This window comes from Canis lupus, chromosome 36 (genome assembly GCF_048164855.1).
Source record: "Canis lupus baileyi chromosome 36, mCanLup2.hap1, whole genome shotgun sequence".
Classification (NCBI taxonomy): Eukaryota; Metazoa; Chordata; class Mammalia; order Carnivora; family Canidae; genus Canis; species Canis lupus.
The window spans coordinates 32,295,863-32,318,855 of NC_132873.1; positions in this window are offsets into that span (position 1 = coordinate 32,295,863).

Genomic DNA, 22,993 nt, shown 5'->3' on the forward strand with positions numbered 1-22,993 from the left:
ACTGCTGGACATGGGAATGTGGCCGAGCCAGACCTTCCAGCTCAGCTGACCCTCTAGTGGAAAGACACTGCATGAGCTTCCCACGGGGTGGACAGGAGAGCCCAGCTAGCCACCCAGCGCCAGCACCAGAAATGAGGTTTTGCCAACCATTTCGGGGTTTTGGGTTACCCAGCCAGAGGATCCAATAGCTGCACGTGATAGCTGCATGTGATAGAAACACACACACATCAAAACCAGCAAAAGTCGGAATCCCCCCAATGTTGTCAAACAGCAGCCGGATAGTTACATACAAGACACTGTGATCCCTAATAGGATACATGGAAAACGCTATAAACCACGACTGCAGACATTCTGGAGGCACGGAGATGTGCCTGATGGGTTCCAACAAGGAGCACAGAGGGGAAGGAAGCATCCTACCGACAGGGGGCACCTCCTAGGGAAGGACACCAGGTCCCTGTGAAGGCTACAGAGGGTGAAATCTCTCCCCTTCTCTTTGTGCTTCTGGTTTTCCTCCTACATGCCATTTTCCTCAATCATATTAGAAAGAATTTATTTTATGTTTTTAAATTTATTTTTATTGGAGTCCAATTTGTATGAATTCTTTCTTCAGCAAGGGTGTCATTCAGGAGAGAAGGAGAGATAAAGATTTTCTTAGACAGGCAACATATAAAGGAGTTCATGACCACTTAACCAGTCCACTAAGGAATTTTAAGAGGGACTCTTCTAGTGGGGGGAAAAAGAGACCAAAAAAACAAAGACTAGAAAGGACCAGAGAAAGTCACCAGAAACACCAACTCTTCCAGAAACACAAAGGCACAAAGTTCATATCTTTGAATAATCATTCTGAAGGCTGATAGACTAAATACTCCAATCAAAAGATATAGGGTATCAGAGGGGCTTAAGAAACAGGATCCAGGAGGCCTGCGTGGCTCAGAGGTTGAGCCTCTGCCTTTGATTCAGGGTGTAATCCTGGAGTCTAGGATCGAGTCCCATATTCTGCTCCTGGTGGGGAGCCTGCTTCTCTCTCTGACTAATTTTCTGCCTCTCTCTCTGTCTCTCTCTCTCTCTCTCTCCCCCTCTCATAAATAAAATCATTATTAAAATAACAAGATCCATCTGTATGCTGCCTACAAGATGCTCACATTAGACTTATAAACACCAGGAGATTGAAAGTCAGGGGATGGAAAATTATCTATCATGCTAATGGATATCAAAAGAAAGCTGGAGGACCCATACTTATATCAGACAAAGGAGAATTGAAACCTAACCCTGGGGGACACCTGGTGGCTCAGTGGTTGAGCATCTGCCTTCGGCTGAGGGGTGATCCTGGGATCCCAGGATAGAGTCCCATATCAGCCTCCCTTTGCAGAGCCTGCCTTTCCCTCTGCCTATGTTTTGCCTCTGCTTCTCTGTGTATCCCTCATGAATAAATAAATAAAATATTTAAATTTCAAAAAAGAAAGAACAACTAGTATAAGAAGAGATGAAAAAGGGCATTATTTCATAATTAAAAAGACTCTCTATCAAGAACAAACAACTAAATATTTATGCTGCCAACATGGGAGTACCTAAATATAGAAACCAATTAACAGCAACGGTACAGGAACTCACTGATAATAATACAGTGACAGGGGATTTTAACACCTACTTATGGCAATGGACCGATCGTCTATACAGAAAATCAATAGGGTAACAATAGTCTTCACACACTGGACCACAGGGACTCAACAGATAGAGTCTGAACATTTCATCCTAAAGCAGAATACACATTCCTTTCGTCTTTTATTATTTATGATAGCACATAGAGAGAGAGAGTGAGAGAGGGGCAGAGACATTGGCAGAGCGAGAAGCAGACTCCTTTCACCGGGAGGCCGATGTGTCATTCGATCCCGGGTCTCCAGGATCGCACCCTGTGCCAAAGGCTGGCACTAAACCGCTGTGCCACCCAGGGATCCCTACACGTTCCTTTCAACTGCACATGGGACATTCTACAGAACAGATATCATGGCCCACAAATCAGCCCTCAACAGGTACAACAGGTACAAAAAGGTTGATATCACACCCTGTACAGTTTTGGACCACGACACTATGAAACTTGAAGTCGACAGTAAGAAAAAAAAATTGGACAGACCAAAAATACATGGAGATTATGAACATCCTACTAGAGAATGAATGAAGCAACCAAGAAATTAAATAGGAAATTTAAAACAAATGAAAATGAAAGTATGTTTCTCAAAACCTCTGGGTTGTAGCAAACGTAGTCATAAGACGGAAGTACATAGCAGCCTAGCTCAAGAAACAAGACGTCTCCAATACACAACCTAACCCTACACCTAAAGGAGCTGGGAAAGGAATAGCAAACAAAGCCTAAAGCCTACAGAATAAGGGAAAAAATAAAGATGAGAGCAGAAATAAACAATGCAGAAACAACAAAACAGTAGAATGGAATAACGAAACAAAGAGCTGGTTCTTCAAAATAATTAATAAAATAGACAAGCCCTAGCCAGCCTTATCAACGAGAAAAGAGAAAAGACCTATATAAATAAAGTCACAAATGTAAGAAGAGAGAACACAATCAACACCAGAAAAATAAGACAATTATAAGGGAATACTATGAAAGATTATATGCTAACAAACTGGGAGACCAGGAAGAATTGGAGAGATCCCTAGAAATGTGCAAACAATCAAAACTGAAATAGGAAGAAATAGAAATGTGAACAGACCCATAACTAGCAAAGGAATTGAATCAGCAAGGCCCCTGGGTGCCTCAGTGGTTGAGCATGTGCTTTGGCTCTGGTCACGATCCCAGGATCCTGGGGCATCAAGTGCCACATCACGCTCCCCACATGGAGCCCCATTTTCCCTCTGCCTATACCTCTGTCTCTCTGCGTCTCACATGAATACATAAATAAAATCTTTAAAAAAGAAAAAGATATAAAGATGAGAAAGGACCCAAATAAAATCACAAATGAGAAAAGAGAAATAACCACCAACACTAGAAATACAAACGTTTATAAGAGAACATTATGAAACATTGTATGCCAGCAGCCCCGAACCTGGAAGAAATAGATCAGTTCCTAGAAATATATAACATAGCAAAAATGAAAAAGGAAGAAATAAGAAACTTGAACACACAGATAACCAGCAGAGAAATTGAATCGGCAATCAAGAATCTCCCAACAGGAGACGCTTATATCAATAGAATAGAATGGAAAGCTGAAACAAGTTATAAACCTGTAACTCGGGGATCCCTGGGTGGCGCAGCGGTTTGGCGCCTGCCTTTGGCCCAGGGCGCGATCCTGGAGACCCGGGATCGAATCCCACGTCGGGCTCCCGCTGCATGGAGCCTGCTTCTCCCTCTGCCTGTGTCTCTGCCTCTCTCTCTCTCTCTCTACCATAAATAAATAAAAAAATTAAAAAAAAACTGTAACTCTATGGTCCATTAATCGACAACAAGGCAAGAAGGAATATCCAATGGCACAAAGACAGCCTCTTCAACAAACCCTAACCCTGACCCCAGGATAAGAACAAATGGTGTTGGGAAAACCAGGCAGCCAAATGCAGAAGAAGGAAACTGGACAACTTTCTTACACCATATATATAAAAAATAAATTCAAAAGGGATGAAAGACCTAAATGTGACACCTGAAACCATACAAAGAAGAAAAGATAGGCAGCAACATCTTTGACATTGGCCATTGGATCTTCTTTCCAAGTATGCATCTGAGGTGAGTGAAACAAAAGCAAAAATCCTATTGGGAGTTCATCAAATTGAAAAGCTTCTGCAAAGTGAAGGAAACAAGCAACGCTAAAATGCAACATACAAAATGAGAGGAGATATTTGTAAACAACACATCCAATAAAGAGTTAGTATGCAAAATACATAAAACAAATATAAATCTCAGCATCCTAAACACAAATTATCCAACTGCAGATGGGCAGAAGACATGAATGGACTTTGTCTCTGACAAGATATACAGATGGCCACCAGACACATGGACAGACACACAGCGTCACCCATCATCAGGGAAATGCAAACCAAAACCACAATGAGATGTCACCTGACAGCCGTCAGAATGGTTAAAATTAACAACACAAGAAACAACAGGTGTCGGTGAGGCTATGGAGAAGGCGGAGCCCCCTTACACTCCTCGTGGTCCTGTGAACAGGTGCAGCTACTGTGGAAAACAGTGTGAAGGGTCCTCAAGAAGTTAAAAGTAGAAGTATCCTATGATTCCAAAATTGCACAGCTAGGTGTTTATCCCGAGGATATAAAAGTAGTCTCTTAGATTCAAAGAGGGACACGCAGCCTAGTGTTTGTAGTGGCGTTATCAACAATAGCCAAACTGTGGATACAGCTCAGATGTCCATCGACAGATGAATGGGAAGAGACGATGTGGTAAATATACACACTGCGACATCACTTCATCATCACAAGGGATGAAATGAAGCCATTTACAATGATGTGGGAGAAGTCGAAAGGACTTATGCTCAATGAAATCAGTCAGAGAAAGACAGATACCAAATACCATACAATTGCATTCACATGTGAATTTTAAGAAACCAAACAAACTGGCAAGGGGATCGATGGGGTGGGATGAGAGAAGCAAACCAAGAAACACACTCTTAACCACAGAGAATAAAGTAATAGATAAGAGGAGGTTGGGGGAGATGGGGAATCAGGGGATGGGGATAGTGGAGGGCACCTGTGACCAGTACCAGGCATTGTATCCAAGGGTTGAATCAGTATGTGGTAAACCTGAAACTATATCATATTGTGTTTACAAACAGGAATTCATTAAAAGTTTAAAATAATAATTGTTAGTATTGATGAAACATGTGCGCACAAGAGATAAAATCAGAAAGGCAACTGAAAATCCAAATAAAGAGTATTTAGATCCACCAATCCCCTCCTTAGCTCAGCTCGGGGAAGCCTGCCATGTCTTTTCTGACCCCAGCAGAAGCCTGGATTTTGATTCTCTGGGGAGGCCACTGACTTGTTGGAGTCAAGCTATCTTTGAACCCAAAACCTAAATAGTGTGCATAAAACTAAACTGCCCAAGATACTAGGAGTCCCAGTGCACACACAGGACAAGACCCAAACTCTAACCTACACAGACATAACCCTAACCCTACACTTAAGCCTAATGTTAACCTAAACCTTAAACAAGACCTATCACTAATCAAAAACCAAACACAAACCCCAAGACCGAAACACATTCACTGAACCTACCTGCCAAGCATCACCCTAACTCCTAAACCTATTCTTAGGCTTCCTTAACCCTGACCCCTACCTTAAATCTAACCCTATCCCTAACCTCTAACCATAACCTTAACTTAATGTATTCAAATCCTATTCTTAACCTTATCCTGTACCCTAACCCTAACCCTCTAATACTAACCCTATCTCATACCCCAAACTGTACCCTAACCCGTACCCTAAAACTAACCCCTATCCCACTGCCTAACCCTATCTCTTACCCTTTTCCAAAACCGTACACTGACCCTACCCTGACCCTGACCTGACCATTACCCCTAACCAAACACTAACCCTAATCCTAACCCCTATCCTAACCCTACCACTCACCCTAACTCTAAACCTAGCACTAACTTTAACCCTAACCCGTAACCCTAACAACTAACCTTAACTCACTCCCTAACACATTACCCTAACTGCAAACCTAATCACAACCCTAACACTAACCATAACCCTAACCCCAACTCCTAACATCCTGCCCTAATCTCTAAGCCTAAACCCTAACCCTAACTCTAAATCCTGTCCCTAACACTAACCCTAACCCCTTTCCCTACTCCCTAACCCCCATCCAACTCCTAACCACTCACACTTACCCTTATCCCTCACGCTATCCTTAAATCCGTAACCATAATCATAATCACTAAACCCTAACATCTAACATAACTTAACCACCAAGTGCCTCCCCTCCCCTGACCCTACCATTCATTCTACCCTTTCACTTACACTGTGGTTCTGAATAGTCCCTTCTGATGTGGACGTGGCCCACAACGGCGCCTCCAGAGTCCTCCAGGGGGTCCTGAGGAAGCCAGGATCCTGTGAATGTGGATGTGGCCCCACGTGTTCCTGAGTCATAGTCAGCGGGTCCTGAGGACGCTGGATCTCCTGTCACTGTGGACTATGCCTCACATCCTCTGCAAGCCTCACAGCAGGTCCTCAGGAGGCTGAGGGCTCCTGTCAGCCTAGACATGGCCCCACGGCCCCCAGAAAACTCACCGCAGGTCCTGAAGGGGCTGTGGGCTCCTGTAAGCATAGACATAGCCCCATATATCCCGAAGACAAAGGGCAGATCCTGAGGAGGCCGGAGACTCCTGTCAGTGTGGATTCGGCACCCACATCTTTCTTAGGCCTCACCACAGGCCCTGACAAGGCTGGGGTCTTCTGTCCACATGGAAGGATCCCCATATTTCCCGAAGTCTACACCGGGGGTCCTGAGGACGTCAGCGTCCTGTTGTGTGGGCGTGGCCCCACGTCCTCCCATAACCTCACTGCGGGTTCTGAGGAGGCCAGGGCTCCTGATACCGTGGATGTGGCCCCCACCTTCCAGAAGCCTCAACTTATATCCTGAGCGGCCCGGGAGCTCCTGCCAGAGTGTACACGGCACCACAGATTCCTGAAGCTTCCCTGCAGGTCCTGAAGCGGCCCAGGTGTTCCTGTCAGGGTGGATGCGGGCCCACATCTTCCTGAAGCCTCACTGCGGTTCCTGAGGAGACCGGGGCTCATCAGCGTGGATGCGTCCCCACGTCCTCCTCAGGCCTCCCCAGCACAGGTGGGCTCCTGTTAGTGCAGGTGGACGAGGCCTACTGAGCCTTCGCAGCCCTTGGGCCAGACCTGGGCTTGGGAACCTCCTGCGGGATGCTCAGGCACTGCAGGAGGCCATGCAGGAGGCAGGGTCCCCATGCACAGGGCCACAACTGCCTCCTTCCAGGCTCCAGCTGAGGCCAATGAGCTTTGGAAACGTCTCACTGAAACGGAGCCCAATACCCGGCTTCCCCAGAAATACTTAAGGACAATGATTGGAGCCCACAAGACACAAAATGAAATGTGTACCAGACTTCAACCACATCCTGCAAAGCTCACTCAACCCTCTTCCTCTGTGGGCGGGACCGCAGGCTGGCGCAGCCGCCCTGGAAACAGTGTGGAGGCTCCTCAGGAAGTTACAAATAGAGCCGCCCTGGGACCAGAGGTGCACAGCCTTAGCTCACCCCAAATACAGAACCATGGGACTCGGGGACCCTGAGACCAGCCTTTAAAACTAAGCTAAAACCCACCTCCGGGTCCAAGTCCCTGCTCCGCTCTGTCGGGTATACTTGGAAACAAGCTCAAGCTTGTAAATAAACCCTTGTGTGTTTGCATTGCTGTTGGCTTCTCAATGGTTTCTCGGATTCGCAATCTTGGGCACAACAGTCTGAGATACAAAACCAATACCAAAAGAAGCTCAAATGCAGTTAGAGTGAACGCAGGGTTCTGAGAGAAACGGCGGAGACCCGGGGACTCGGCAGCTCTTCTGTAGAGGCCCCAGCAGACTGGGGGGCGGGATGCTCTGCCCCAGAGCCAGAGGACCCAGAGACCCCACCCGCATCCCGCCTATCAGGGCCAGTCTCAGGAGCAGCACAGCACCGCCCACTGAGCCCAGAGACGCTGACGCCCACCCCGCCTCTGGCCCCCGAAGGTGCATCTCCCAGGAAGATGTGCACCTGATAATCAGCGCCACGGCCCATCCCCAGACCCCACACAGACCATTCGCTGTCACCAAGTTGTCAGACCACAGAGGCTGCAGATCTTTAGCTCTGCTTGGAAAGTAGGGTATAGATTCCTTTGTACTTTGTGTTCTTTTTTCATTTATTTCTTTGATTCTTTTTTATTAATTGCCTTATTTTAATTTTTATGTATGTACCTTATATATTTCTTATTTTTACTTTCATAGTACTTTAATTGTGTTTATTCTTAATTTTTTTCAATTTATATATGATAGGCACAAACAGAGTGAAAGAGAAAGAGAGAGAGAGAGAGAGAGAGAGAGAGGCAGAGACACAGGCACAGGGAGAAGCAGGCTCCATGCACTGGGAGCCCAACGTGAAATTCGATCCAGAGTCTATAGGATCCTGCCCTGGACCAAAGGCAGGCACTAAACCCCTGTGCCACCCAGGGATCACTTTAATTGTTTCTATTTTGGGATTTAGAATCTTTTAACAAGCAGGCAAAAATATTCTGTTTTTTTGGGGGGGAGGGGGAGGGCAGTTGTTATTGTTTTTCTTGGTTTTCCTTTTTCTTCCTTCTTTCTTTTCTGGAAAATATAATGAGATGGAGAAATTCACCTCCATAAAATAACATGAGGTCTACTCACAGCCAGGAAGTTCTTCAATACACATATATGATATCTAACTACAGTTTAAAACAATGATTATAAAGATAGCAGCTGGGCTGGAAAAAGAGCACAGAAGAAAACTAGAGAAACCTTTACTGTAGAAATAAAAGAACTTAAATATAATCAGGTCAATGTTAAAAATGCTATAACTGAGATGCAGTCCCAAGTGGAAGCCTTAAAAAGAAGAAAGTTTATGGACCACAGAGACAGACGTAGGGAAGTCAGCCACTTATTAAAACAATAACATTCATACCATAGGAGACTCAGAAGATGAAGAAAGAAAAGGTGGTCCTTGCTCAGCCATTAGAAATGACAAATACCCACCGTTTGCTTCAACGTGGATGGAACTGGATGGTATCATGCTGAGTGAAGTAAGACAATCGGAGAAGGACAAACATTGTATGTTCTCATTCATTTGGGGAATATAGATAATAGTGAAGGGAATATAAGGGAAGGGAGAAGAAATGTGTGGGTAATATCAGAAAGGGAGACAGAACATAAAGACTCCTAACTCTGGGATACGAACTAGGGGTGATGGAAGGGGAGGATGGCGGGCGGTGGGGGTGAATGTGTGATGGGTACTGAGGGGGGCACTTGACGGGATGAGCACTGGGTGTTATTCTGTATGTTGGCAAATTGAACACCAATAAAAAATAAAATTATTATTAAAAAAAGAAAGAAAAAGAAAGAAAAAGAAAGAAAAGAAAGAAAAGAAAGAAAAGAAAAGAAAAGAAAGAAAGAAAGAAAGAAAGAAAGAAAGAAAGAAAGAGAAAGAAAGAGTGGCACCTGTGTGGTTCAGCTAGTTAAGCTTCTGCCTTAGGCTCATATCATGATCCAGGTCCCAAGGAAGGCTCCCTGTTCAGCAAGGAACCTGCTTCTCCCTCTCCCTCTGCCCCCTCACTCATGGATTTTCTCTCCTCTCTCTCTCAAATAAATAAAAAACATCTTTGAAAAAGAAACAAACAAACCCAGAAGAAGAGAAATTACCCATGTAGAAGAATTTCAAACAAATTGTGCAGACATTCCACACAAGTTCATGAGCATAGCTTCCCACTCTTATGTGAGGAATACACATTGTAACTTCCTTCTACAAAATATAATATGAAAAACTTAAAATAATATTGATAATATAATAATAATAATGTTTAATAATAATAAAAAAGGATCAGTTTATTGCGTAGAAAGCTGACAAACACTATCTCAGCAATGTGATCAGATCGATACCAAGACTGATAAATCATGTTGATAGTATATCCTTTATATGATATAATGAAAATGGCAGTATATCTCTGTATATAACCCAAAAAACTGTTCAATCATGAGATAAATGACAGACATGTCCCACCTGAGGGAAATTTTACAAAATACTCTACTTCTCAAAGTGTTCCAGGGCAACAACAACAAGGAAAGGCTGAAAGACTGTCACAATCCAGAGGAGCCTAAGAAAACATGAGGACAAATGGAATGTGATATGAGGGATGGTAACTTAGCAAAAACTAAGGAAATCTGAATAAAGTATGGTCTTTGGTTAATGCGACTATTTTAATATTGATTCATTAGCTCATATTTGTACCATACTAAAATAAGATATCAATAATTGGAGAAATTGAGTGCAAGTGCATGTGAATGCACTGTACTATCTTCTCAATTTCCCTATAAATCTTTGTTTTTTTCCTAATACGATCTATTTTGAAAATTGACTTAAATGAATCAGGCTCCAACTGTGAAGACATTTTAAGAATAGTTGAATTAACTTTTGCCTTATTCTTAAAGAGTTCCTTTGATGGAAACAAAGTAAGAATTTTAGATCAGAAGGAAAGAAAAACACTTTTGAACACGTATAATGCCTCCTCACCCTGAAAAGCAGGAATGGATAATAAATAGCAAAAATCAGATAAAAATACTTCTATTATAATAGACACCATATTGCAAGTGTATTTAAAATTTGCAACACATAACATTTATTTCCTTGACATTTGTCTTCCAAGGAGTTCACAGTGTTTCAGTGTCAGTTGAAACATGGGAAGAATCTCAGGAAAAAATCCTTCACATAATAATAGGACCATTGGTAATAATGTCTCTCGGTTCTTTCCAAATCCATAAAGATGCATTTCCTGATGAGTGACTGAACTGTGAAGAAAGAGATGAGAAACCGTCACCCCCTGAACTCTTGTGTCAGAATATTTTAACCATAGTACTACAGATAGTAGTAAATTATCCTTATTAACAGGAAATACGTCTCAGATTGGAATCTGAGCAATCAGATGGGCAGAGAAAAAACGCTTTGACTGGCTCCTCATCTTTTAAAGACAAAGGAGAGGTTTTCTATGTACAAAGTCAGTTGTCAACATAGCCTTAGGGAATAAGAGTCTGCAGCATGGAATCCAGCTGCAAAGCTGGGACGCCCATGCTCCAGGTCTTCCTGATCCCAATCACTGGGCCTGTCCCCCAACACAGGATGCCACGCTGAGGTCATTTGCAATTGCTCTCTTAGGAGCTCTTGGGAAGGGGGAAGGAGCTAGATAGGATGGGACAGGATGCATGGAGGCTGAGAAAATTAAGGCCATTCCAATTTAAATTCAGCATTCGCACATGCCCAGCCATCCCAGGCCCCTGTGAAGAGGAGCTGAAATTTACATGCCTTCAGTTACAGGAAAAAAACAAAAGTTTACAGCTTAATGTCCTAGAAAGCCCCACAATAGAATCAAAACAGAGCCCAGGCCAAGGGCAGGAAGCCCCTATTAGAATGAGAACAGAGGTCAATGCCCTTGAAGGCCCCATATCAAAATGTAAACAGAACTTGAGGAATTGCTCCAGCCATTCTGGAGGTCCCTGAGACCAGCCCTTAAAACTAAGCTAAAACCCACCTCAGAGTCCAAGTCCCTGTTCCGCTGTGTTGGGTGTATTTGGATGCAAGCTCGAGTTTGGAAATCAACCGTTGTGTGTTTGCATCGGTGTCACCCCCTTAGTGGTTTCTTGGATTTGCAATCTTGGGCACAATACCCCCATGTCCTCTCCCACCTTGGCTGAACCCCTATCCCCTCCCACCAAGGCTGACACTCCGTCACCTCCCAGCCCACAACAACTGGGCACAGACCGTCACACAGGTCCCACGGGCACAGTGGGCGCTCCCGCCATCCCTGGCCTCCCAGAGGAAGGAAGGAGGTTTCGGCAGGGCACACTCCCATGGTGACCACAGGGCTCCCTGCCCAACATGGCAGCTCGTGACAGTTCGGGGTCTGTGTCCCTAATGCCTGCTCCTCCTCCCCGGTTTTCCCACAGGAAATGAAGGAAGAGGCCCTGGTCTCCTCCTAGGACATCACGCAGGTAAACCTGGACGTAAACAGGACGTTCGGCAGCCACATCATGTTTTAGGACTGCTAGGTGTTGGGTGAGGCTGCTGGGCCACGAAGCTTTGGGCCCCCGGGGGCTTCTGAGTAGGGAAAACGGGGCCTCTGAGGCCAGGGGGAGTAACAGCAGCCAACAACATACGGCTCCATGGTAGGGTGATTGGGATGACCCCCTTGCCCACCCCTCCGGGCCTCAGGGATGAGGAGGCCACTAGGATGGGGCCTCCAGGGGTTGCCATGGGAGCTGAACACCACCAAATGGTAGAGGGACGGCCCCATGAGAATAGGGGATGGGGTTGGGGATGTGGGAGGCATGAACCGGACCTGGGGGCCAGGCGGCATGGCCACGGCTGGAGCAGGTCACACATCGATCCCATGAGGGTCAGAGTGGAAGTGACATCCACTCTCGGTGCTTTATATATTTCTAAATTCTATGCATTTAATTTGAGACAATTTGCAATTTGAAAGCATACGTATGGGGATCCCTGGGTGGCGCAGCGGTTTGGTGCCTGCCTTTGGCCCAGGGCACGATCCTGGAGACCCGGGATCGAATCCTACATTGGGCTCCCGGTGCATGGAACCTGCTTCTCCCTCTGCCTGTGTCTCTGCCTCCCTGTCTCTCTCTGTGACTATCATAAATAAATAATTTAAAAAATAAAAAAATTTGAAAGCATACATATTATGATGACCCCCAGATAATGCCCCCGGTCCAGACAGGGCCCTTCACTGACCACATTGCGCCCCAGGGGCAGGTGTCACAACAATCCCCAGACTGGGGTTGCCTTTAACGGTAGATGTCTCCTTGTGCATCTTAGTGGAAGCAGATACCCTGTGTCCACAGGCCCCCACAACATCCCCCTCATTCCCCACTCCCACTCCAACCCCCTCCATCATCATCCCCAATAGCATCCCACCATCCCCCTCATACGCACACAGCCCCACACAATCCCCACCCACACTATACCCCAACACAATCCCCCTACACCATCCCCCACACTCCACCACAATCATAGTCCTGCCTCCACACGATCCACCGCCACACCATTTATCCCCAGCAAGGAGCTGGTACAGGTGCCCCCTGTGGGACATGCTCAGCCTCCCTGGGTTTTTCTGCATGCCCTGATCCCATCAGAAGCCCTGGTGTCCCATAGAGTACCCAGGGTTTGCAGGGAGCAGAGCAGGAAAGTCATGGAGCCCCCGACAGGGTGGGTGCAGGTGAGTGGTGCAGAGGATGCACCGTGCCCTGCCTCCGCCCAGTGTCCCGCCTGGAGGGCAGCACACCCTGCAGAGGACACCAACCCATAACCCATAGGGACCTGGGCTGACTTCACCCCGGGCTCTGTGGGGGCTGAGTTGATTTGAGCCCCCCAGGGCAAACACAAAGACTAATGGGATCCAGCCCCCCATGGCCCTGGCCAGCCTGGATTCTGGCCCCAGGCTGTGTGAGCCCTCTCACAGCTAAATGTGGCCTCTTGGGCCCTGGGCTTACCCCACTGATCCAGGTCACTGACTTAGGGCGCCCTTTGGATCCTGGGAAACCCAGGGTGGGGAGAGCAGGGGTAGGCCGGTGGGCCCCACCCACAGCCACACCAGGAGCCAGGCTGCTCCAGGTGCTGGGGCCCCTGGGAGCCCAAGGCCAGGGTCCAGCTGCCCTGCTTGGACCCAGCGCAGGTCCAGGTCAGCTCTGCTGTCCTCAGAACCGTCTCTCAGGCTGAAACCTCAGGACACACGCCTCCACCCGGATTCCACACATGCTCCCAGGTGGGGGACTCCAGCACCCACCTCCCCAACCCGTGTCATTCTTGCCCTCCCCTAAAGGACAGAAACCTCTCCATTCCCAGGGGCAGGCGCGCCCCCTCGGCCCTGACCCGTTTGCTGTAGAAAGTCAATAAAGTGTTGTGGTGTGAAAATGTACAGCCAGCCCGTTTCTGTGTCATCCAGAACACTGTGCACAGGGCTTGGAGAGACCACCAGAGAGGAGGAGGGGGCACCACCCATGCCCCACCAGCCCCTGCAGGGGCACCACCATGCACAGCCAGCTGACATCCCCATGTGCCTTCCAGGGGCGGCCAGACGCCAGGGTCAGGACCTGACAGACTTTACTAGGACTCAGGATGTGCCCCGCGGGCCAGGAAGGGCTGGGACAGAGTGACAGCCAGGAAGCCTCAGGTCACCAGGTTCTGTGCAAAGCAACCCGGTTGTCTGTGCTCCCTCTGTCCAGGGGGCCTGGGCAGGCCGTGTTCCGGGGCCCTTCCTCCACGCATCATCCCCGTGCCTGTGTGCCTGGGGCAGAGAGGACCTGTGGGGTGGTCAGCATGGCCCTAGAAGGGATGTCAGGACAGCAGGCCCTTGTGTTATGCCCAAGATTGTGAATCCGAGAAACCACCGAGGAGCCAACACCAATGCAAACTCCCAAGGGTTTCTTTACAAGCTGGAGCTTGGTTCCAAGTGCACCTGACACAGCAGAGAATGGACTTGGACCCTGAGACTAAGAGGCATAGCAGCTTTATAGGGGCCAGTGGCCCATGGGATACACAGAAAGTTGCACAGTCATGTCTGTTCACAAGCAGGTGGCCAATTGAATTACACCTTACCCTATAGTATCCACTTGCGCTAGCCTATTACTTTGGTCAGAATCGGAGTGCAGTTTTGGGGGACATAAAGCAGGGTTACATTGTTATGAGCTGATTTCAGATAAGGGTGTGCCCAGCGGCCTGACTAGGGTGGGGCAGCGCCTTAAGCAATAAGAAGGTCATGTAGGGGTCATCCTGGAGGTGGGGGGTGTAGCACAAAATGGAATCAGTCCTGCTCTGCCTCTCCAGGGGTAGGAGATTTTTGTTAAATATCCTGGGTCCCACACTTGCAGATCACTCACCTGGGCCAGCCTCACCAGATGGACTCAGCGTGCACACCTTGTGGTGCTTGATCTCTCACACCAGCGTGTGGAGGGCACCCTCCTTGCCCGACTGAGTAGGGGCGGGTGAGCATGGGGCTCGGCCTGAAGGTCAGACAGCACAGGGGACCGAGGAACCCCAGACCCGTCCCCACCCAGACTCGCAAACACAGGCAGCCACAGGGCTCCCCCCCATGGGCAGCTGGATCCTCAGGAGCTCCCACCAGGATGGCCCCAAGGTCTGGCTCCCTGCTGGAGAGGCATCAGGGAGAAGATAAGCAGCCAGCACATGGCAGGACCCATTGCCTCACATGGGAATATAGCCAAGCCGGACCTTCCAGCTCAGCTGAACCTACAGCAGAAAGTCACGGCAAGAGCGAGCCCAGGGTCTGCCAGGAGAGCCTAGCTAGCCGCCCAGCACCAGCACCAGAAATGATGTTGTGCCAACCATTTGGGCATTTGGGTGACCCAGCCAGAGGATCCAATAGCTGCACGTGATAGCTACATGTGATAGACACACACACACCCCAAAACCAACAAAAGTCGGAATCCCCCCAATGTTGTCTAACAGCAGCCGGATGGTTACATACACGACGCTGTGGTCTCCAATAGGATACATGAAAGACGCAGCAAACCATGACTGCAGAGGTGCTGGAGGCACAGAGATGTGCCTGCTTGGTTCCAACAAGGGTCACAGAAGGGCAGGAAGCATCCTACAGAGGGGAGGCCCCTCCTTGGAAAGGACATCATGTCCCTGTGAAGGCTACGGAGGGTGAAATCTGTCCTCTCTTTCAGCTTCTGGTTTTCCTCCTAAATGCCATTTTCCTCAATCATAAGACCAAAAATTTATTTTATGTTTTTAAATTTCTTTTTGTTGGTGTCCAATTTGTATGAATTCTTGCTTCAGCAAGGGTGTCATTCAGGAGAGAAGGAGAGATCATGATTTTCCCAGACAGGCAAAATATAAAGGAGTTCATGACCATTTAACTAGTCCAGTAAGGAATTTTAAGAGGGACTCTTCTAGTGGGGGAAAAAAAGAGTCCAAAAGCAACAAAGACTAGAAAGGCCCAGAGAACATCACCAGAAACACCAACTCTTCCGGTAACACAAAGGCACAAAGTTCATATCTTTGAATAATCACTCTGAATGCCGATAGACTAAATGTTCCAATCAAAAGATACAGGGTATCAGAGTGGCTTAAAACACAGGATCCTGGAAGCCTGGGTGGCTCAAAGGGTTGAGCATCTACCTTTGACTCAGGTTATGATCCTGCAGTCTGGGATCAAGTCCCATATTGAGCTCCAGGAGTGGAGTCTGCTTCTCTCTCTCCCTAATTTTCTGCCTCTCTCTCTCTCTCTCTCTCTCATAAATAAAATTGTTATTAAAAAAACAAGATCCATCTGTATGCTGCCTACAAGATGTTCACCTTACACGTATACACACCAGCAGATGGATAGGGCGGGAAAATCATCTACCACGCTAATGGATTTCAAAAGAAAGTTGGAGGACCCATACTTATATCAGACAAACGAGATTTGAAACCAAACCCTGGGGGACACCTGGTGGCTCAGTGGTTGAGCATCTGCCTTCAGCTCAGGGTGTGAACCTGGGATCACAGGATCGAGTCCCACATCGGCCTCCCTTAGGGGAGCCTGCCTCTCCCTCTGCCTATGTTTCTGCCTCTGCTTCTCTGTGTATCTCTCATGAAAAAATAAATAAAATATTTAAATCTCAAAAAGAAAGAACAAATCCTGTAAGGAGAGATGAAGAACATTATTTCATAATTAAAAAGACTATCAAGATCAAACAACTAAATATTTATGCTGCCAACATGGGAGCACGTAAATATAGAAACAAATTAACAACAAACGTACAGGAACTCACTGATAATAATACACTGACAGGGCATTTCAACACCCACTTATGGCAATGGACTGATCGTCTAGCAGAAAATCAACAAGGGAACAATAGCCTTGACACACCGGACCACAGGGACTCAACCGATATAGTTAGAAAATTAGATCTGAAAGCAGAATACACTTTCCTATAAAGTGCACATGGGACATTCTCCCGAACAGATCATATCAGGGCCCACAAATCAGCCCTCAACAGGTACAACAGGTACAGGAAGGTTGATATCACACCATGTACATTTTTGGCCCACGGCGCTATGAAACTGGAAGTCGAAGGTAAGAAAAAATTTGGACAGACCAAAAATATGTTGAGTTTATGATCATCCTACTAGAGTGAATGGAGCAACCAGGAAATTAAAGAGGAAATTTAAAACAAATGAAAATGAAAACACGTTTCTCCAAACCTCTGGGATGTAGCAAAGGCAGTCCTAAGAGGGAAGTACATAGCAATACAGGCCTACCTCAAGAAACAAGAAGTCTCCAATACACATCCTAACCCTACACCTGAAGGAGCTGAATAAGGAATAGCAAACAAGGCCTAAAGCCTACAGAAGAAGGGAAAAAATAAAGATGAGTGCAGAAATAAACAACACAGAAACAACAAAACAGTAGAATGGAATAACAAAACTAAGAGCTGGTTCTTTAAAATAAATAATAAAATGGATCAACCCTAGCCAGCCTTATCAAGGAGAAAGAGAAAAGACCTAAATAAATAAAATCACAAATGAGAGAAGAGAGATCACAATCAACACCAGAAAAAAAGACAGTTATAAGGGAATACTATGAAAGATTATACGCTAACAAACTGGGAGACCTGGAAGAAATGGACAAATCCCTAGAAATGTGCAAATGAGCAGAACTGAAATAGGAAGAAATAGAAAATGTGTAGAGACCCATAACTAGCAAAGGAATTTAATGAGCAAGGCACCTGGGTGCCTCAGTGGTTGAGCATGTGCTTTGGCTCAGGTCATGATCCCGGGGTCCTGGGGGATCAAGTCCCACATCAGGGTCCCCGCATGGAGCCTCATTTTCCCTCTGCCTATAACTCTGCCTCTCTGTCTCTCATGAATACATAAATAAAGGTGCAGCCACTGTGGAAAACAGTCTGGAGGGTCCTCGAGAAGTTAAAAATAGGGGATACCTGGGTGGCGCAGCCATTTGGCCCCTGCCTTTGGCCCAGGGCGTGATCCGGGAGACTTGGGATCGAATCCCACGATGGGATCCCGGTGCATGGAGCCAGCTTCTCCCACTGCCTGTGTCTCTGCCCCTCTCTCTGTGACTATCATAAAAAAGAAATTAAAAAAGAAGTTAAAAATAGAGCTACCCTACAATTCCAAAATTGCAAAGCTAGGTATTTACCCCGAGGATACAAAAGTAGTTTAGTAGATTCAAAGAGGAACACGCAGCCCAGTGTTGGTAGCAGCGTTATCAACAACAGCGAAACTGTGTATAGAGCCCAGATGTCCATCGACAGATGAATGGGCAGAGACGATGTGGTAAGTATACACACTGCGACATCACTCGGTCATCAGAAGGGATGAAAGGATGCCATTTACAATGATGTGGGAGAAGTGGAAGGGACTTATGCTAAATGAACTCAGTCAGAGAAAGACAGATACCAAATACCAAAGAATTGCATTCACATGTGAATTTTAAGAAACCAAACAAACTGACAAAGGGGCGAAAGGGGGGATGAGAGATGCAAACCAAGAAACATACTCTTAACCACAGAGATTAAACTAATAAATACCAGAGGAAAGTGGGGGGGGGATGGGGAATCAGGGGATAGGAAAAGTAGAGGTCACCTCTGACCAGTACCAGGCGTTGTATTCAAGGGATGAATCACTATGTGGTAAACTGGAAACGATATCATACTGTGTTTACAAAGAGGAATTCAAGTAAAACTTTAAAATAATAATTGGTAGTATAGAGGAAACATTGGCGCACAAGAGATAAAATCAGAAAGGAAACTGAAAATCCAAACAAAGAGTCTTTAGAGCCACAAATCCCCTCCTTAGCTCAGCTCAGGAGAAGCCTGCCATGCCTATTCTCACCCCAGAGAAGCCTGGATTTTGATCATTTTAAAATGATCTCTGGGGAGGTCGCTGACTTGGTGGAGTCAGGCTATCCTTGAAACCAAAACCTAAATAGAGTGCATGAAACTAAACTGCCCAAGATGCTAGGATTCCCAGTGCAAGCACATGCCAAGACACAAACTCTAACCATACACAGATATAACCCTAAGCCTACACTTAAGCCTAATGTTAACCTAACCCTCAACAAGAACTATCACTAATCAAAAACCAAACACAAACCCCAAGACCAAAACACATTCTCTGAACCTTCCTGCCAACCCTCACCCTAACTCCTAAACTTATTCTAAACCTTTAACCCTGACCCTTACCTTAAATCTAACCCTAACCCTAACCTCTAACCATAACCTTAACTTAATGCACTCAAATCCTATTCCTAACCTTAACCTGTACCCTAACCCTAACCCTCTAATACTAATCCTATCTCATATCCCAAACTGTACCCTAACCCGGACCCTAAAACTAATCCCTAACCCACTGTCTCACCCTCTCTTACCCTTTTCCAAAACCGTACCCTGACCCTGACCTGACCCTAACCCTAACCCCTAACCAAACTCTAACCCTAATCCTAGCCCTAACCCGTATCCTAAACCTAACCCTCGCCCTAACCCTAAACCTAGCCCTAACTTTAACTCTAACCCCTAACGCTAACCTCTAACCCTAACTCACACCCTAACCCCTAACCCTAACTGCAAACCTACCTGAACCCTAACTCTAACCATAACCCAAACCCCAACTCCTAACCTCCTGCCCTAATCCCTAAAGTCTAAACCCTAACTCTAACTCTAACTCCTGTCCCTAACCGAAACCCCCATCCTAACTCCTAACCACTGACCCTTACCTTTATCCCTCACCCTAACCTCTAATCTGTAACCATAAGCATAATCACTAACCCCTAACATCTAACCTAAGCCTAACCACCAACCACCTCCCCTCCCCTGATCCTACCATTCATTCTACCCATTCACTTACCCTATGGTTCTGAGGAGTCCCTTCTGACATGGACGTGGCTCCCAACGGTGCCTCCAGAGTCCTCCAGGGGGTCCTGAGGAAGCCGGGCTCCTGTGAATGCGGACGTGGCCCCACGTGTTCCAGAGTCATAGTCAGTGGGTCCTGAGTGCGCCGGGTCTCCTGCCAACGTGGAGTATGCCTACTCTGGAAGGAGGAGGAACATCCTTCTGGATGCCTCACAACCTCTGGAAGCCTCACAGCAGGTTCTCAGGAGGCCGGGTGCTCCTGTCAGCCTGGATATGGCCTCATGTCCCCTGAAAACTCACCGCGGGTCCTGAGGAGGCTGTGGGTTGCTGTCAGCCTAGACGCAGCCCCATGTGTCCCGAAGCCAAGCTGCAGGTCCTGAGGAGGAAGGGGGTCCTCTCAGTTTTGATGTGGCCCCACATTTTCCTCAGCCTCATCATAAGACCTGAGGAGGCTGGGGGCTCTTGTCAGAATGGACATGGCCCCAAATCATCCCAATCTTTCACAGTGTGTCCTGAGGAGGCCGGAGACTTCTGTCAGTGTGGAATCGGCATCCACATTTTTCTGGGGCCTCACCATAGGCTCTGAAAAGGCTGGGGTCTTCTGTCCACATGGACGCATCCCCATATTTCCCGAAGTCTACACTGGGGGTCCTAAGGACATCAGCGTCCGGTTGTGTGGACGTGGCCCCACGTCCTCCCGAAGCATCACCCCGGTTCTGAGGTGGCCGAGGCTCCTGTCACTGTGGATGCGGCCCCCAGCTTCCAGAAGTCTCAACTTATGTCCTGAGGGGCCAGTTAGCTCCTGCCGGAGTGGAAGCATCGCCCCATCTTTCAGAAGCCTCCCCACATGTTCTGAGGCGGCCCAGGGGCTCCTGTCAGCGTGGATGGGGGCTCACATCTTACTGAAGCCTCCCCGCGGGTCCTGAGGCAGCCCAGGGGCTCCTGTCAGGGTGGGTGCGGGCCCACAATTTCCTGAAGCCTCCCCGCAGGTCCTGAAGCGGCCCAAGGTCTCCTATCAGGATAGATGTGGGCCCATATCTTCCGCAAACCTCACCATGTGTCCTGAGGAGACTAGGGCTCCTGTCAGCGTGAACGCTGCCCAATATCCCCCTGAAGACTCCCCGCAGATTCTGAGGAGGCTGTGGCTCATCAGCGTGGACATGTCCCCACGTCTTCCTCAGGCCTCCCCAGCACAGGCTGGCTCCTGTTAGTGCAGGCAGACGAGGCCTACTGCACATTCGTGCCCCTTGGGCGATGCTTGGGCTCGGGCGCCCCCTGCGGGATCCTCAGGCACTACAGGAGGCTGTGCAGGAGGCACGTGCCCATCCCCGGGCCGACCTCTGCCTCCTTCCAGGTTCCAGCTGTGGCCTGTTAGCTTCGGATACGTCCGACTGAAAAGAAGCCCAACACACGGCTTCCCCAAAAATTCTTAAGGAGAAGGAATTGGAGCCCAAAGGATGTGAAATGAAATGTGGACCAGACTTTTACCATGTCCTGTAAAACTTACTCAACCCTCTTCCACTGTGGGCGGCACCGCAGGCTGTGCAGACACCATGGAAACAGTGTGGAGGCTCCACAGGAAGTTACAGATAGAGCCGCCCTGGGACCAGCAGGTGCACGGCCTTAGCTCACCCCGAAGATACAGATGCATGAGACTCGGGGACACCTGCACCCCAATGTCCACAGCAGCCGGGTCCACAGTAGCCACACTGTGGGAAGAGCCTCGGTGCCCTCAGGCAGATGATGGATAAAGAGGATGGAAGATAGATGATGGTCATAGATGATAGATAGTTAGATGATAGGAATGGTACTCAGCTATCAAAGAGAAGAAAATATTGCCATTTGCAATGACGTGGATAGAACTAGAGGGATCATGTTAAGTGAAATAAGTCAGTCAGGAAAGAAAATTACCGTATGGTTGCATTCATAGGTGAAATTAAAGAAGCAAAGCAGATGGGCATCTGTGAAGCGAAGGAAAAACAAGATGAAAACAGAGATGGAGAAAAAAAAGAATCACAGGAAACAAACTGAGGGGCGCTGGAGGGGAGGGGAGTGGAGGGACAGGGTAACTGGTAGATGGGCATGAAGGAGGGCACGTGATGTCATGAGCCCTGTTGTTATCTCCAACTGGTGAATCCCTGAATTCTACCTCTGAAAGTATAATACACTATACTGTTAATTAATTGGGTTTAAATTAAATTAAGTTCAAAAAATCAGTTGACGGTATCGGAGTGCATTTTCTTCCAGGCTCTCTATTCTGCTCCTTCAGCTTATGCCAGAACCACACCCCTGTGGGTTTGGTTTGTTTAAGTAGGCTCCATGCCTCGTCCACAGTTCAGCACAGGGCTGGAATTCATGACCCCGAGATCAAGACCAAGGGTGAAGTCAGGAGTCGGATTCTTAACCAATGGAGCCAGCTGGGGCCCGAGAACCACATTGCTTTATCCTGTGTCTCTGTGACATTGTTTGAAATAGGAAAGTGGAGGGAGGGGCAAGATGGCGGAAGAGTAGGGTCCCCAAATCACCTGTCCCCGCCAAATTACCTAGATAATCTTCATCATCCTGAAAATCTATGAATTCGGCCTGAGATTTATTTTTTTTTATTTTTATTTTTTTCGGCCAGGGATTTAAAGAGAGACCAGCTGGAATGCAACAGTGATAAGAGTTCGCACTTCTATCAAGGTAGGAAGAGGGGGGAAAAAAATAAAGAAACAAAAGGCATCCAAGGGGAGGGGCCCCCTGAGGTGCTGGGCTAAGGACAGGACGAGTGCCCCCAGGACAGGAAAGCTCTGTCCCGGAGAAGCAGGAGCTTCACCAATCTTCCCAGATGGAAAGGCTCCTGAAGGGAGTTGGAGCAGGACGCCAGGATGGTGGGGATGCCCTCGGGCTCCCTGGAACACTAACGGACACCTGCGCACCCAGGAGACTGCACCATACCCCGTTGCTGAGCTCCTTAAAAGACTGCAGGGACCACGGCTGGACCCGGAGCAGCTCGCAGGGGCTCGGGTGGCAGCTCCACATGGAGGGGGCTGCGAGGCCAGGAGCAGCTCGGAGGTGCCTCCGGCAGAGGAAGAGGATCCCTACAGAGAGGGTTGCGGGGCTCTGGGACCAGCTCAGTGGGGCTTGGGTGGTGGTGCTGCGGAGGCGGCTGTGTGGCCTGGAGGGGGAATCAAAAGCGCAGGCACTGGAGCACAGGGCGCCAGGACACAGCCCAGGATCCGGCCTCCCCCTGGGACAGGCAGACCCTGGGAAGGCCCACAACAGCTAGGATGCTTCGGCTCAGAGCTGAGCAGATCAGCGTCCCCGCATTGGCACCTCCAGGCCCTGCAGAGGGAGAGCTCCATAGTTACTGTGGGAGCTGAATCC